General features: G+C 39.5%; 1 non-coding gene and 1 pseudogene across 2 annotated transcripts; one reads left to right on the forward strand and one right to left on the reverse strand.

Moving 5' to 3' along the window:
• Window positions 1–783: 783 nt before the first annotated feature.
• On the reverse strand, window positions 784–9,137 carry LOC102188837. Its single transcript, XR_001917584.1, has 3 exons — window positions 9,097–9,137; window positions 1,279–1,394; window positions 784–1,041 (listed from the first exon to the last, which is right to left on the reverse strand). It is a non-coding gene; the product is annotated as an uncharacterized LOC102188837 (transcript).
• On the forward strand, window positions 6,354–7,144 carry LOC102189105 (annotated as a pseudogene). The gene has a single exon (XR_001297523.2). The product of XR_001297523.2 is annotated as a high mobility group protein B1 pseudogene (transcript).
• Window positions 9,138–14,612: the final 5,475 nt, after the last annotated feature.

Genomic DNA, 14,612 nt, shown 5'->3' on the forward strand with positions numbered 1-14,612 from the left:
AGAAAAAAATTTTAACAGAAAAAGAAAATCTAAAGCCAAAGAAGAGATTCAGAAAGTACATTTCAACCCACATAACAAGAACCTGATTTACTTAGGATACAAAAAGCTTTTACAAAGCAGTAAGAAAAGAGAAATAGAAAACTAGGCAAAGGACATGAGTAGTATACCCACACACATGCAGAAAAAAAGGAAATATATGTGAATTTTAAGTACATTAGAAAGCTTAGGGAATTCTGGTGGTCCAGTGGTTAGAACTCCATGCTTCCATACAGGGGACACAGGTTCAGTCCCTGGTCAGGGAACTAAGATCCCACATGCTGAGCAGCATGGCCAAAACATAAACAAACAAAAAGTTTAACCTTACTCAAGATAAAAAAAGACTGTTAAGATACCACTCTTTTCCTATAAAAATGGCAGTAGCAGATAGTTTGATAATATATTATTTGGCAAGGCTATGGAGAAACACTCATATTTTGTTGTTGGATTGTAAATCTGCACATCTTTTGTAAGGCAACTTATCAAAAAATTTTAAAATGTGCTCACTTTGGCACACTTTACTACATTACTACAGCACATTACTACAGTTAGAATGATCTAAAGGTTAGCACAGCTCCTGAGTAAGGATGATACACAAATTCACGAAGTGTTCCACATTTTTGAATACATGTATATGTATAGCTGAATCACTTTGCTGTACACCTGAAACTAATACAGCATTGTAAATCAACTATACACCAATAAAAACCTTTCTAAAAAAGGAAAAAAATAAAGTTTATATGCTTTTTTATTTGTAAGTTACAGAAAACTCAACTCCAATAGTCTTAAACAATAAAGATGATCTATTGGTTCCAGTAATGCAAATTCCAGGGGATGAGTGGGCTTGGAAATTGGTTTGCTTCTGTGGATCAACAATATCACCAAGGACCTAATTTCCTACCATCTGTCAGTTCAGTCATCCCAAGTGTGAGCTCCACTGTTTGACTCCGTTCTTGGTAGCAAAGGGGCTGCAGCACTTGAACTCTTCACATCAGCTACAACATACTGTGCAAAAGAAGAGACAAAGCTGGCTTTTATTCTCTCTCACAACAGCAAAGGAAAAAAAAAAAAACGAAAATCAACCTTCTTCCTCCCAATACATTAACAAATATCTTCTAACATTTCATTGACTTGGTATCACTGGACCATTCCTGAACTTTCCCTTTGACAGGACAGTATGCATTGATTGGCGAAGGCCTGGCTTGCCTGAACCAATAACCAAGGCATAGGGGATAGACTTACTTTGATCATGTTACACGGTGGTGCACCCACTCTTGAAGCTGGGAGTGAGATCAATTCCACTCTCTTCAAACTTTATGACTGCTGAACAATGGTGAAGACATGGCATGGATACTGGGCTGGGAATGATATCAATCACTATAATACATTGATACAACAATCATACCTCTAGGAATTTTCCCTAAAATATACTAACCCACATGAACAAATAAGTATGTTCAGATGTTTTCATCAGTAAATCAGACAGACAGATATTCAAATCCATGTGCACACACACATATACACCCGTTTATTATACTTGTATATACATGGTTTACATACAAGATATCTGGAGGAATAAACAAGAAACTGACAGGGGGCATCTCTGGAAAGGGAACTGAGGGAACAGAGGTTATAATTTCAATTGTATATCCTTTTATATTGTTTGTGTTGTTTTTTGCCATGTACATGTATTTTTAGTAAAAAAAAGAATTATTAGTTATAGGTTCCTAACCTGTCAGATTGTCAAAGATAAAAATATTTCTTACTAGTTTCTTTATTGGTCAAAATGGCCGAGCAGGAAGACTCTAAGCTCATCTCCTCTCACTGGCACCACCAAAATTGCAACTATTTGATGAGAGCAACTATTGATGAGAAAAGAACAGAATCTAGCAGAAAAGATATCCTACAACTAAAGTTGTAAAGAAGGAACCACAATGAGATGAGTAGGAGGGCCAGAGTCACGGTATAGTTGAGACCCACACCCCAGAGTGAGCAACCTATAGATGGGAGCCCCACATCAGGCTCCCCAGTCCAAATGTCCAATATCAGGAAGATGATCCCCAGAATGTTTGGCTTTGAAGGCCAGTGGGGCTTACTTTCAGGGGAGCCAGAGGGTTATGGGAAATAGAGACTCCAGTCTTAAAGGGCATACAAAATCTCATATGCTCCAGGACCCAGGGCTGAAGCGGTAATTTGAAAGAAGCTTAGGTCAGACCCACCTGTTGATCTTGGAGAGCCTTCCAGAGAGGCAAGAGGCAACTGGACATAGACATATGTCTCATCCTGGAGACATAGACACTGGGGCTGGCAAGCACCATTTTGGAATCCTGCTTCTAGTTTATTAGCCTTGGGATGCTGCCCCACTCCTGCCCACCAGCCTGTAGGCACCCATATTGGGATGCTTCAGGCCAAGTAACTAGCCAGGCAGGAACAGCCACACACACCAGCAGGCAGGCAGTCTTAAAACCCTCTGAACCCACAGCTGTCTCTGGACATGGCCCTGTCCGCAGAGGGCCCAGGACCCAGTCCTATACACCAGAGCACAGGCACTAGACCCAGGACTCCCAAAGCCCTGCAGCCAGAGACCCCCAGGACTCAGCTCTGTCCACCAGTGGGCAGGCACCAGCCTCAGGACACCCTGTGACCTGGACCCACCCACCCATGAGCAAGCTCTAGCCTTGGAACCAGCCTCACCCACCAGTGGGCAGACACCTGCCCAAGGACCACTGTAGCACCACAACCTGCCATGGCAGGACCTAGCCCACCCACTAGCAGGCTGGCACTAGCCCTGGAACCTACTGGGCTATGCCCTCACCCACCAGCAGGCCAACATCAGCTCTGAGATCTCTTGAGCCCCTCAGCCACCAGGATCCATCCTCAATCACCAGTGGGCTGACACAAGCTTGAGGATACCCCAGACCCTGCAGCCATGTCAAGAACTGGTCTCAACCACCAGTGGCCAGACATCAGCTCTGGGACCCCTCAGCCCTGCAGCCAGAGACCCCAGGACCTGGTTCTACCCACAAGTGGATTGGCACTAGTGCCAGGACCCAGCTTCACCCACTGGTGAGTGGGCACCACTGGTGAGATCTCTTGGACTCCAACCCTGCCAACCAATGGATAGACACTGGCCTCAGGATCACCACAGCCCCACAGCCTGCCTTCTCAGGACCCAGGCAAAACATCAGCAGGCAGAGAGCAGCCCAGGGACACCCTAGGCTCCTTAGCCAGCAGCTCTGGGATCCAGCCCCATACACCAGTGAGCTGAAACCACCTTTGGGATGCATAGGGCCCTGAAGCCAGAGATACCAAGACCTGGCTCTGCACACCAATGAGCTGGCATTAATTAGCCTTGGGACCACCTGGGCCCTAGCCACACCTATCAGCAGGCCAATACCATCACTGAGATGCCTTGGACTCCTCAGCCAGCCACCTAGCCCTATTTACCAGTGGGCCAGTATCAGGAATGGAATACCCGGGAACCTGCAGCTAGGCACATCAGGAACCAGCCTCATTCACCAGCCCCATTCAGAAGGCTGACACTAGATGAAGGAAATCCATCCTAGAAACTGATTCTGCCCACCAGTGAGCAAGCACCCAGGACCACCCCCTACCAAACCTGGGTCCTTTAGCCAAGATCTTGTGACCTGACCCTGCTGACCAGCAGCTAGTAGCCTCTATACAATGCAGGGTCTGAAAACCAACCAAACCAGGGGTGGGCCACACCTATGAGACCACCCATAGTAGTCAACCCACCATAACAGAAGGAACCATTTCTAGAGCATATAGCTCTGGTGACAACAGGGAAGTGTGCTGCTGGGACACATAAGATGTCTCCTACAAAAGGCTACTTCTCCAAGGTTGAGAAACATAAACAATCTACCAGATACATAGAAATAAAAACAGCAAATTAGGCAGAATAAGGTGACAGAGGAACAGGTTCCAAATGAAGGAACAAGGTAAAACTCCAGAAGAACTAGGTGAAGTGAAGATAGACAATCTACCCAATATAGAGGTCAAAGTAATGATTGTAAACATATCAAAGAACTCAGGATAAGAAGAGATGAATAGACTGAGAAGTTAGAAGTTTTTAACAAAGACTTAGAATATATAAAGAACAACCAAACAGATGAAGAATACAATAAGTGAAATGAAAACTACACTAAAAGGAATTAAAAGTACACTAAATGATACAGAGGAATGGATCAGCAAGCTGGCATACAGAGTAGTGGAAATCACCAAAGTAAAACAGAAAAAAGAATGAAAAGAGGACAGTTTAAGAGACCTCTGAAACAACATCAAGTATACTAACATTCACATTACAGGGGTCCCAGGGGGAGAAGAGAGAGAAACGGACAGAGAACTTTTTGAAGACATAATAACTCGAAACTTCCCTATCCTGGATATCCAGATATCCAGGTCCAGGAAGCACAAAGTCCTAAACAGGATCAATTCAAGGAGGACCATACCAAGATACACTGTAATTAAAAGGGCAAAAATTAAAGATAAAGAGAATATAAAAAGCAGCAAGGGAAAAGCAACACATACCATACAAAGGAATTCCCATAAAACTATCACCTAACTTCAGCAGAGACTTTTCAGGTGAGAAGGAAGTGGCACAATACATATAAAGTGAAGTAAAGGAAAAAAACAAATATAAGTAAAGGAAAAACCTGCAATCAAGAATGCTCTACCCAGCAAGGCTTTCATTCAGATCTGATGGAGGAATCAAATCAAATCTGTAAAAGTCTTACAGACAGGCAAAAAAATGAGTTCAGCACCACCAAGCCAGCTTTATAAGAAATTTTAAAGGGAAGTAAAAAAGAAAAGGCCACAGCTATAAACATGAAAATTACTAAAGGAAAAAGCTTACTGATAAAGGCAAATATACAGTAAACGTAGTAAATCAACCACGTACAAAGCTAGTTGGAAAGTTTTAAAATAAAAGCACTAAAAATCAATAAGTTGTTAAAGGCTACACTAGATGAAAAGATGTAAAACATGATGTCAAAAACAGTAATCATGGGGTGAGGAAAGTAAAAATGCAGGGCTGTTAAAATGCCTTTGAAATGAAGAGATTAGCAGCTTAATCACATATATGTGTATATACATTGATTTTATACATGCACACACACCTGATAACCACAAAATAAAAATCTATAATAGAAACACATACACAAAAAGAAAGGAATCCAAACTAACACTAAAGACAGTCATCAAATTACAAGAGAATAGAACAAAAGAATAAGAGACGATCAAAAAAATTACAAAAATGACCCCCAAGTAATTAACCAAATGGCAATAGGTATGTATCCATCAATAATGGGTAATACACTAAATGGAAATGCACTAAATGCTCCAATTAAAAGACATGGAGTAAATGAACGGATACAAAGACAAGATCCAAATATACACTGCCTACAAGAGACACACTTCAGATCCAAAGACACACACAGATTGAAAGTGAGGGTATGGAAAAAGGTATTCATGCAAATGGAAATCAAAAGAAAGCTGGGGTAGCAATACTTATATCAGACAAAATAGACTTTATTTTATAGGTTATTAAAAATTTTATTGGAATTTAGTTGCTTTACAATGTTGTTAGTTTCTGCTATAGAGCACATTGAATCAGCTATACATGTAATACATCCCCTTTGTCACTACAGAGTATGAGTAGAGTCCTCTGTGCTATATAGTAGGTTCTCACTACTTATCTATTTTATATAAGTAGTGTATATATACCAAAACAAAGACTGTAACAAGAGACAAAGAAGGGTATTACATAATGATTAAGGGATCAATCCAAGAAGAAGATATAACAGGGATTTCCCTGACTGTCCAATGGTTAAGACTCTGTGCTTCCACTGTATGGGGCACAGGTTTGATCCTTGATCAGGGAACTAAGATCTTGCATGCTGTGGCAAAGCTTCCTCACAAAAAGAAGATATAACAATAGGAAATATATATGCGTCCAACATAAGAGCACCTAAATACACACAGAAAATATTAACAGACATAAAGGGAGAAACTGACAGCAACAAAATCATACTAGGTGATTTTAACACTCCATTTCCATCAATGGACAGATAATCTAGATGAAAAATAAACAAGGAAACTCTGGTCTTATATAAAACATTAGTCCAAATGGACTTAATAGATAAATATAGTACGTTCCATCCAATAACAGTGGAATATACACTCTTTTCTAGTGCACATGGAATGCTAGGCAGAAGAGATCAAATGCTAGGCCATTAAACTAAGTTTCAGTACATTTAAGAAAACTAGTATCAGTGTCTGGCTCCCACTCTCACAGCCATTGCAGTACACTGAGCTCCATAGAGACAGTACCAGGGCAAGTGGGAGCCGGACGGGCACTGGGCAACTCTGCGCCTCGCGGAGGAAGAATAATTAAACATGGGCAAAGAAGATCCTAAGAAGCCAAGAGGCAAAATGCCATCATATGCATTATTTGTGCAAACTTGCCAGGAGGAGCACAAAAAGAAGCACCCGGATGCTTCAGTCAACTTCTCAGAGTTTTCTAAGAAGTGCTCAGAGAGGTGGAAGACCATGTCTGCTAAAGAGAAAGGAAAATTTGAAGACATGGCAAAGGCAGACAAGGCCCGTTATAAAAGAGAAATGAAAACTTATGTCCCTCCTAAAGGGGAAACAAAAAAGAAGTTCAAGGATCCCAATGCACCCAAGAGGCCTCCTTCGGCCTTTTTCTTGGTTTGTTCTGAGTATTGTCCAAAAATCAAAGGCGAACATCCTGGCCTGTCCATTGGCGATGTGGCAAAGAAACTGGGAGAGATGTGGAATAACACTGCTGCGGATGATAAGCAGCCTTATGAGAAGAAGGCTGCTAAGCTGAAGGAAAAGTATGAAAAGGATATTGCTGCATACCGAGCTAAAGGGAAGCCTGATGCAGCAAAAAAAGGAGTTGTCAAGGCTGAAAAAAGCAAGAAAAAGAAGGAAGATGAGGAAGATGAAGAGGATGAGGAGGAGGAAGAAGATGAAGAGGATGAGGAGGAAGAATATGATGAATAAGTTGGTTCTAGCGCAGTTTTTTTTTTCTTGTCTATAAAGCATTTAACCCTCCTGTACACAACTCACTCCTTTTAAAGAAAAAAAATTGAAATGTAAAAAAAAAAGAAAAGAAAACTAGTATCATATCAAGTATCATATCTTTTCCAGCCACAATACTGAGACTAGAAATCAACTACAAGAAAATAAAACTGCAAAAAAAAAAAAAAACCACAAATACGTGGAAACTAAACAAACCAAAGGATCAGTGAAGAAATCAAGGATAAAATTTTAAAAATACCTGGAGACAAAAGAAAACGAAAACACAATGATCCACAATCTATAGGACACAGCAAAAGCAGTTCTAAGAGGGAAGTTTATAGTGATACAAGGGACTTCTCTGGTGGTCCAGTGGATAAGACTCCTTGATCCCAATGCAGGGAGCCCCAGTTTGATCCCTGGTCAGGGAACTAGGGCCCATATGCTACAACTAAAGATTCTGTATGTTGAAACTGAAGATCCCACATGCTGCAACTAAGGCTAGTGTAGCCAAATAAATAAATAAATACAGTGATACGAGCTTACCTCAAGAAACAAGAAAAATATCAAATAAACAAATCTTACACCTAAAGGAACTAGAAAAAGAAGAACAAAAGACAAAGTTAGTAGAAGGAAAGAAATCAGAGAAAAACAAATGAAATAGTGACTAAAAAACAATGGAAAATATCAATGACACTAAAAGTTAACTCTTTGAAAAGATAAATAAAATTGATAAACATGTAGCCAGATTCATCAAGAAAAAAAATAAAAACAAGGGGCTTCCCTGGTGGCTCAGTGGTAAAGAATCCATGTGCCAATGCAGGCGACTCAGGTTCAATCACTGATCTGGGAAGATCCCACATGTCACAGAGCAATTAAGCCCATGTGACACAACTATTGAGCCTGTGCTCTGGAGCCTATGAGCCACAACCACTGAAGCCCATGAGCCCTAGAGCCTGTACTCCACAAGGGAAGCTACCACAATAAGAAGCCTGTGCGCCTCAACTAGAGAGTAGCCCCCTCTTGCTACAACTAGAGAAAAGCCTGTGCAGCAATGAAGACCCAACACAGCCAAAAATAAATAAACATTAAAAAAAAAAAACTGAAAGGGCCCTAATCAATAAAATCAGAAATGAAAAAGAAAGTACAAATGGTACCATAGAAATTAAAGGGATCATAAGAGACTACTACAAACAACCATATGCCAATAAAATGGACAACCTAAAAGAAATGGACACATTCCTAGAAATGCACAATCTCCCAAGACTGAACTAAGAAGAAACAGAAAATATGAATAGACTAATCGCCAGTAATGAAACTGAATCAGTGATAATAATAAAAAATCTCCCAACAAACAAAAGACCAAGACCAGATGGCTTCACAGGGGAATTCTACCAAACAAACATTTAAAGATGAGTTAACACTGATATTTCTCAAGCTATTAAAAAAATTTGCAGTGGAAGGAACACTTTGGAACTCATTCTATGAGGCCAACATCACCTTGATACCAAAACCAGACAAGGATATCACAAAAAAAGAAAATTATAGGCCAATTATCATTGATGAACTTAGATGCAAATATCCTCAACAAAATATTAGCTAACCAAATTCAATAATACATTAGAGGATCATACACCATGATCAAGTGGGGTTTATCCCAGGTATGTGAGAATGGTTCAATATCTACAAATCAATTAATGTCATACACCACATTAACAAACTGAAGAATGAAAATCTTATGATCATCTCAATAGATGCAGAAAAAGCTTTTGACAAAATTCAGCATTCATCTATGATTAAAAAACTTTCTACAAAAGTGGTATAGAAAAAAAGGGAATTCCCTGGCAGTCCAGAGGTTAGGACTCTGTGCTTCCTCCTACAAGCCACGCAGCATAGCCAAAGAGTAAAAAAACAAAGTGGGTATAAAGGGAACATGTGTGCATGCGTGCTCAGTCACCCAGTCATGTCCAGCTCTTTACAACCCCATGGACTGTAGCTCACCAGGCTCCTCTGTCCATGGAATTTTCCAGACAGGAATACTGGAGTGGTTTGCCATTTCCTATTCCAGTGGATCTTCCTGACACAGGGATCAAACCTGCGTCTCTTGCATTGGCAGGCAGATTCTTTACCACTGTGCCACCTGTGAAGCCCACAGAGGGAACATACATCAACATAATAAAGGCCATATATGATGAGCCCACACCTAACATCATACTCAATGGTTAATTGCAGGAAGCTTTTCCTCTAAAATCAGGAACAAGACAAAGATGCCCACTCTTGCCACTTTTATTCAGCACAATAGTGGAAGTCTTATCCATGGCAATTGGACAAGAAGAAGAAATAAAAGGCATTCAAATTGGAAAGGAAAGAAAATTGTTATTTTTTGCAGACCACCTAATACTATACATCGAAAATTCTAAAGACACCACCAAAAAAAGAGTAGAGCTCATCATTTGGTAAAGTGCAGGATACAAAATTAATATACAGAAATCTATTGCATTTCTATACACTAACAAGAAACTACTAGAAAGAAAAATTAGGGAAACAATTTAATTTACAATCACACCAAAAGGAATAAAATACTTAGGAATAAATCTAACTAAGGAAATAAAAGACTGGTACTCAGAAAACTATAATATACTGATGAAAGAAATTCAAGATGGCACAAACAGGTAGAAAGATATACTGTGTTAATGGATTGGAAAACTTAGTAGTTAAAATACTACCCAAGGTGATGTACAGATTCAATGCAATCCCTAACAAAACACCCATAGTATTTTTCACAGAACTAGAACATATAATTTTAAAATTTGCATGGAAACACAGAAGATCCCAAATAACCAAAACAATTTTGAGAAAGAACAGAACTCAAGAATGATGCTCTCTGACTTCAGACTATACCTCAAAGCTATAATAATCAAAGTAGTATGGTACTGGCACAAAAACAGACACATCAATCAGTGGAACAGAATAAATAAATAAAATCACACACCTAGGTCAATTAATCACAATGGAAAAAGACAGTCTCTTCAATAAGTGGTACCAGGAATGTTGGACAGCTACATGTAAAAACTGAAATTAGAACATTATATAATACCATATACAAAAATAAACTTTAAAACTCCTAAAACAGAGCACAGACAGAACTCTCTTTGACATAAACCACAGCAATATTTCTTTGGATCTGTCAATTAAGGCAAAGGAAATAAAAGCAAAAATAACCAAACGGGACCTCATTAAACATAAAAGCTTTTGCTCAACAAAGAAATGATCAAGAAAATGGAAAGGCAGCCTACTGAATGGAAAAAAATATTTATTTGCAAATTATATGACTGACTAGGGGTTAATATCCAAAATATATAAATACTACATACAGCTCAATATAAAAAAAAATCTGATTTTAAAATGGGCAGAAGATCTAAATAAATATTATTCCAAAGAAGACACATAGATGGTCAACAGATGCTCAACACTGCTAGTCATCAGAGGAATGCAAATCAAAACCACAATGAGATATCACCTCACACCTGTCAGAATGGCTATCATCAAAGAGACAACAAATAACAAGTGTTGGTGAGGATATGGAGAAAAGGGAACCCCAGTACACTGTTGGTGGGAATGTAAATTGGTGCAGCCACAGTGGAAAACAGTATGGAGATTGTACAAAAAAACTGAAAACAGAATTACCATATGATCCAGCAATTCTACACTTGGGCATATATTCAAAGAAAATGAAAACACTAATTTGAAAACAGAAGGTTCGATACAGGATACAGGATGCTTGGGGCTGGTGCACTGGGATGACCCACAGGGATGGTATGGGGACGGAGGTGGGAGGGGGGTTCAGGATGGGGAACACGTGTACACCCGTGGTGGATTCATATTGATGTATGGCAAAACCAATACAATATTGTAAAGTAATTAACCTCAAATTAAAATAAATAAATTTATATTAAAAAAAAGAAAATAGAAATAAACACACACACGCAAAGAAAACAGATATACCCCAAAGTTCATCAGTTCAGTTCACTTGCTCAGTGTGTCCGACTCTTGCGACTCCATGGACTGCAGCACACCAGGCCTCCCTGTCCATCATCAACTCCTGGAGTTTATTCAAACTCATGTCCATTGAGTCGGTGATGCCATCCAACCATCTCATCTTCTCTTGTCCCCTTCTCTTCCTGCCTTCAATCTTTTTCAGCATCAAGGTCTTTTCAAATGAGTCAGCTCTTTGCATCAGGTGGCCAAAGTATTGGAGCTTCAGCTTCAGCTTCAGCATCAATAATTCTAATGAATATTCAGGACTGATTTCCTTTAGGATGGACTGGGTGGATCTCTTTGCAGTCCAAGGGACTTTCAAGAGTCTTCTCCAACCCCACAGTTCAAAAGCATCAATTCTTCAGTGTTCAGCTTTCTTTATAGTCCAATTCTCACATCCATATATGACTACTGAAAAAACCATAGCCTTGACTAGATGGACCTTTGTTGGCAAAGTAATGTCTCTGGCTTTTTAATATGCTGTCTAGGTTGGTCATAACTTTTCTTCCAAGGAGCAAGAGTCTTTTAATTTCATGGCTGCAGTCACCATCTGCAGTGATTTTGAAGCCCCCCAAAATAAAGTCTGTCACTGTTTCTACTGTTTCCCCATCTATTTGCCATGAAGTGATGGGACCAGAGGCCATGATCTTAGTTTTCTGAATGTTGAGTTTTAAGCCAACTTTTTCACTCTCCTCTTTCACTTTCATCAAGAAGCTCTTTAGTTCTTCTTCACTTTCTGCCATAAGGGTGATATCATCTGCATATCAGACATTATTGATATTTCTCCCAGCAAGCGTGATTCCAGCTTGTGCTTCATCCAGCCCAGCATTTCTCATGATGTACTCTGCATAAAAGTTAAATAAGCAGGGTGACAATATACAGCCTTGACATACTCCTTTCCCTATTTGGAAACAGTCTGTTGTTTCATCTCCAGTTCTAGCTGTTGCTTCCTGACCTGCATACAGATTTCTCAAGAGGCAGGTCAGGTGGTCTGGTATTCCCATCTCTTTCAGAATTTTCCACAGTTTATTGTGATCCACACAGTCAAAGGCTTTGGCATAGTCAATAAAGCAGAAGTAGATGTTTTTCTGGAACTCTTGCTTTTTTGATGATCCAGTGGATATTGGCAATTTGATCTCTGGTTCCTCTGCCTTTTCTAAATCCAGCTTGAACATCTGGAAGTTCACAGTTCACATACTGTTGAAGTCTGGCTTGGAGAATTTTGAGCATTACTTTACTAGCATGTGAGATGAGTGCAAGTGTGTGGTAGTTTGAACATTCTTTGACATTGCCCTTCTTTGGGATTAGAATGAAAACTGACCTTTTCCAGTCCTGTGGCCACTGCTGAGTTTTCCAAATTTGCTGGCATATAGAGTGTAGCACTTTCACAGCATCATCTTTTAGGATTTGAAATAGTTCAACTGGAATTCCATCACCTCCACTAGCTTTGTTTGTAGTGATGCTTCCTAAGGCCTGCTTGACTTCACATTCCAGGATGTCTGGCTCTAAGTGAGTGATCATACCATTGTGGTTATCTGGGTCATGAAGATCTTTTTTGTATAGTTCTTCTGTGTATTCTTGCCAACTCTTTTTAATATCTTCCGCTTCTGTTAGGTCCAGTTTCTGTCCTTTATCGTGCCCATCTTTGCATGAAATGTTCCCTTGGTATCTCTAATTTTCTTGAAGAGATCTCTAGTCTTTCCCATTCTATTGTTTTCCTCTATTTCTTTGCATTGATCACTGAGGGAGGCTTTCTTACTGGAACTCTGCATTCAAATGGGTATATCTTTCCTTCTCTCCTTTGCCTTTTGCTTTTCTTCTTTTCACAGCTATTTGTAAGGCCTCCTCAGATAACCATTTTGCCTTTTTGCATTTCTTTTTCTTAGAGATCGTCTTGATCCCTGCCTCCTGCACCATGTCACGAACCTCCATTCATAGTTCTTCAGGCACTCTCTCTATCGGATCTAATCCCCTGAATCTATTTCTCACTCCCACTGTATTATCAAAAGGGATTTGATTTAGGTCATACCTGAATGGTCCAGTGGTTTTTCCTACTTTCTTCAATTTAAGCCTGAATTTGACAGTAAGGAGTTCATGATGTTCATAGCAGCATTATTTACAATAGCCATGATATAGAAGCAAAGTAAGTGTACATTAACAAATGAATGGATAAATGAGATGTGTTAAAGAATAAAATTTTGCCATTTACAACAACATGGATGGACCTGTAGGTATTATGCTTAGTGAAATAAGACAGAGAAAATAATTTATGTTGCCACTTATATGTGAAGTCTAAAATATAAAATTATGTGTAAAATAAATAAGCTATGTGGACTTCCATGGTGGTCCAGTGGTTAAGAATCCACCTGCCAGTGTAGGGCACACGAGTCAGATCCCTGGTCTAGGAAGATACCACACGCAGCGGGGCAACTAAGCCTGTGTGCCACAACTATTGAAGCCTGCATGCCCTAGAGCCTGTGCTCCACAACAAGTTACTGCAATGAGAAGCCTGCATACCAGAACTAGAGAGTAGCCTCAGCTCACTGCAACCAGAGAGAGCTCACGTGCGGCAATGAAGACCCAGTGCAGCCAAAAACAAATAAATAAGCTACAAGGATATACTATACAACACAGGGAATATAGCCAATATTTTATAATAATTTAATTTTTTCAAGTTCTGCTTATTCATTTATGTATTTATTTGGCTCTGCTAAGTCTTAGCTGTAGCACACAGAATCTCCAGTCTTCGTTGTGGCAAGCAGGGTCTTTAGCTGCAGCATGCAAACTCTCAGTTGTGGCATGTGGGATCTAGTTCCTCGATCAGGGATCAAACCCAGAAGCATGAGTTTTTAGCCACTGGACCAGCAGGGAAGTCCCTATAATTTAAATGCTATATAATCTATAAAAATTTTGAATCATTATGTTATATACCTGAAACTAGTATAGTATTATAAATCAACTATACCTCAATTTATAAATTGTTAATAGTTAGCAAGGGTGATGAGAATCAGACTCATATATATACTGCTGACGGATTTATAAATTAATATATCCTCTTTGGAAGACAATCTGGTAAAATCTATTAAAATTAATAATGCACAGAATATTTCACCTAGCATATACATATCTAGGATTTTATCCTATTGATATACATATTGGCAAGGGTGCATGAATAAACATATGTACTGCAGTAGTGTTTGTACCAAGATGAAAACCATTTATATATCCATCAATAGAGGATTTGTTATCTACATTATGATATATCCACAAAATGAAAGTTAATTTTTTTAATTGGAGGAAAGTTGCTTTATAATGTTGTGTTGGTTTCTGCCATACAACACCATGAGTCAGCCATAATTATAGATATAATCCCCTCCCTCCTGAGCTTCCTTCCCCTCCCCCCATCCCATCCTTCTAGGTCATTACTGCTGCTGCTGCTGCTGCTGCTGCTGCTAAGTCGCTTCAGTCATGTCCGACTC

This window comes from Capra hircus (assembly GCF_001704415.2).
Source record: "Capra hircus breed San Clemente chromosome X unlocalized genomic scaffold, ASM170441v1, whole genome shotgun sequence".
NCBI classification, from domain to species: domain Eukaryota; kingdom Metazoa; phylum Chordata; class Mammalia; order Artiodactyla; family Bovidae; genus Capra; species Capra hircus.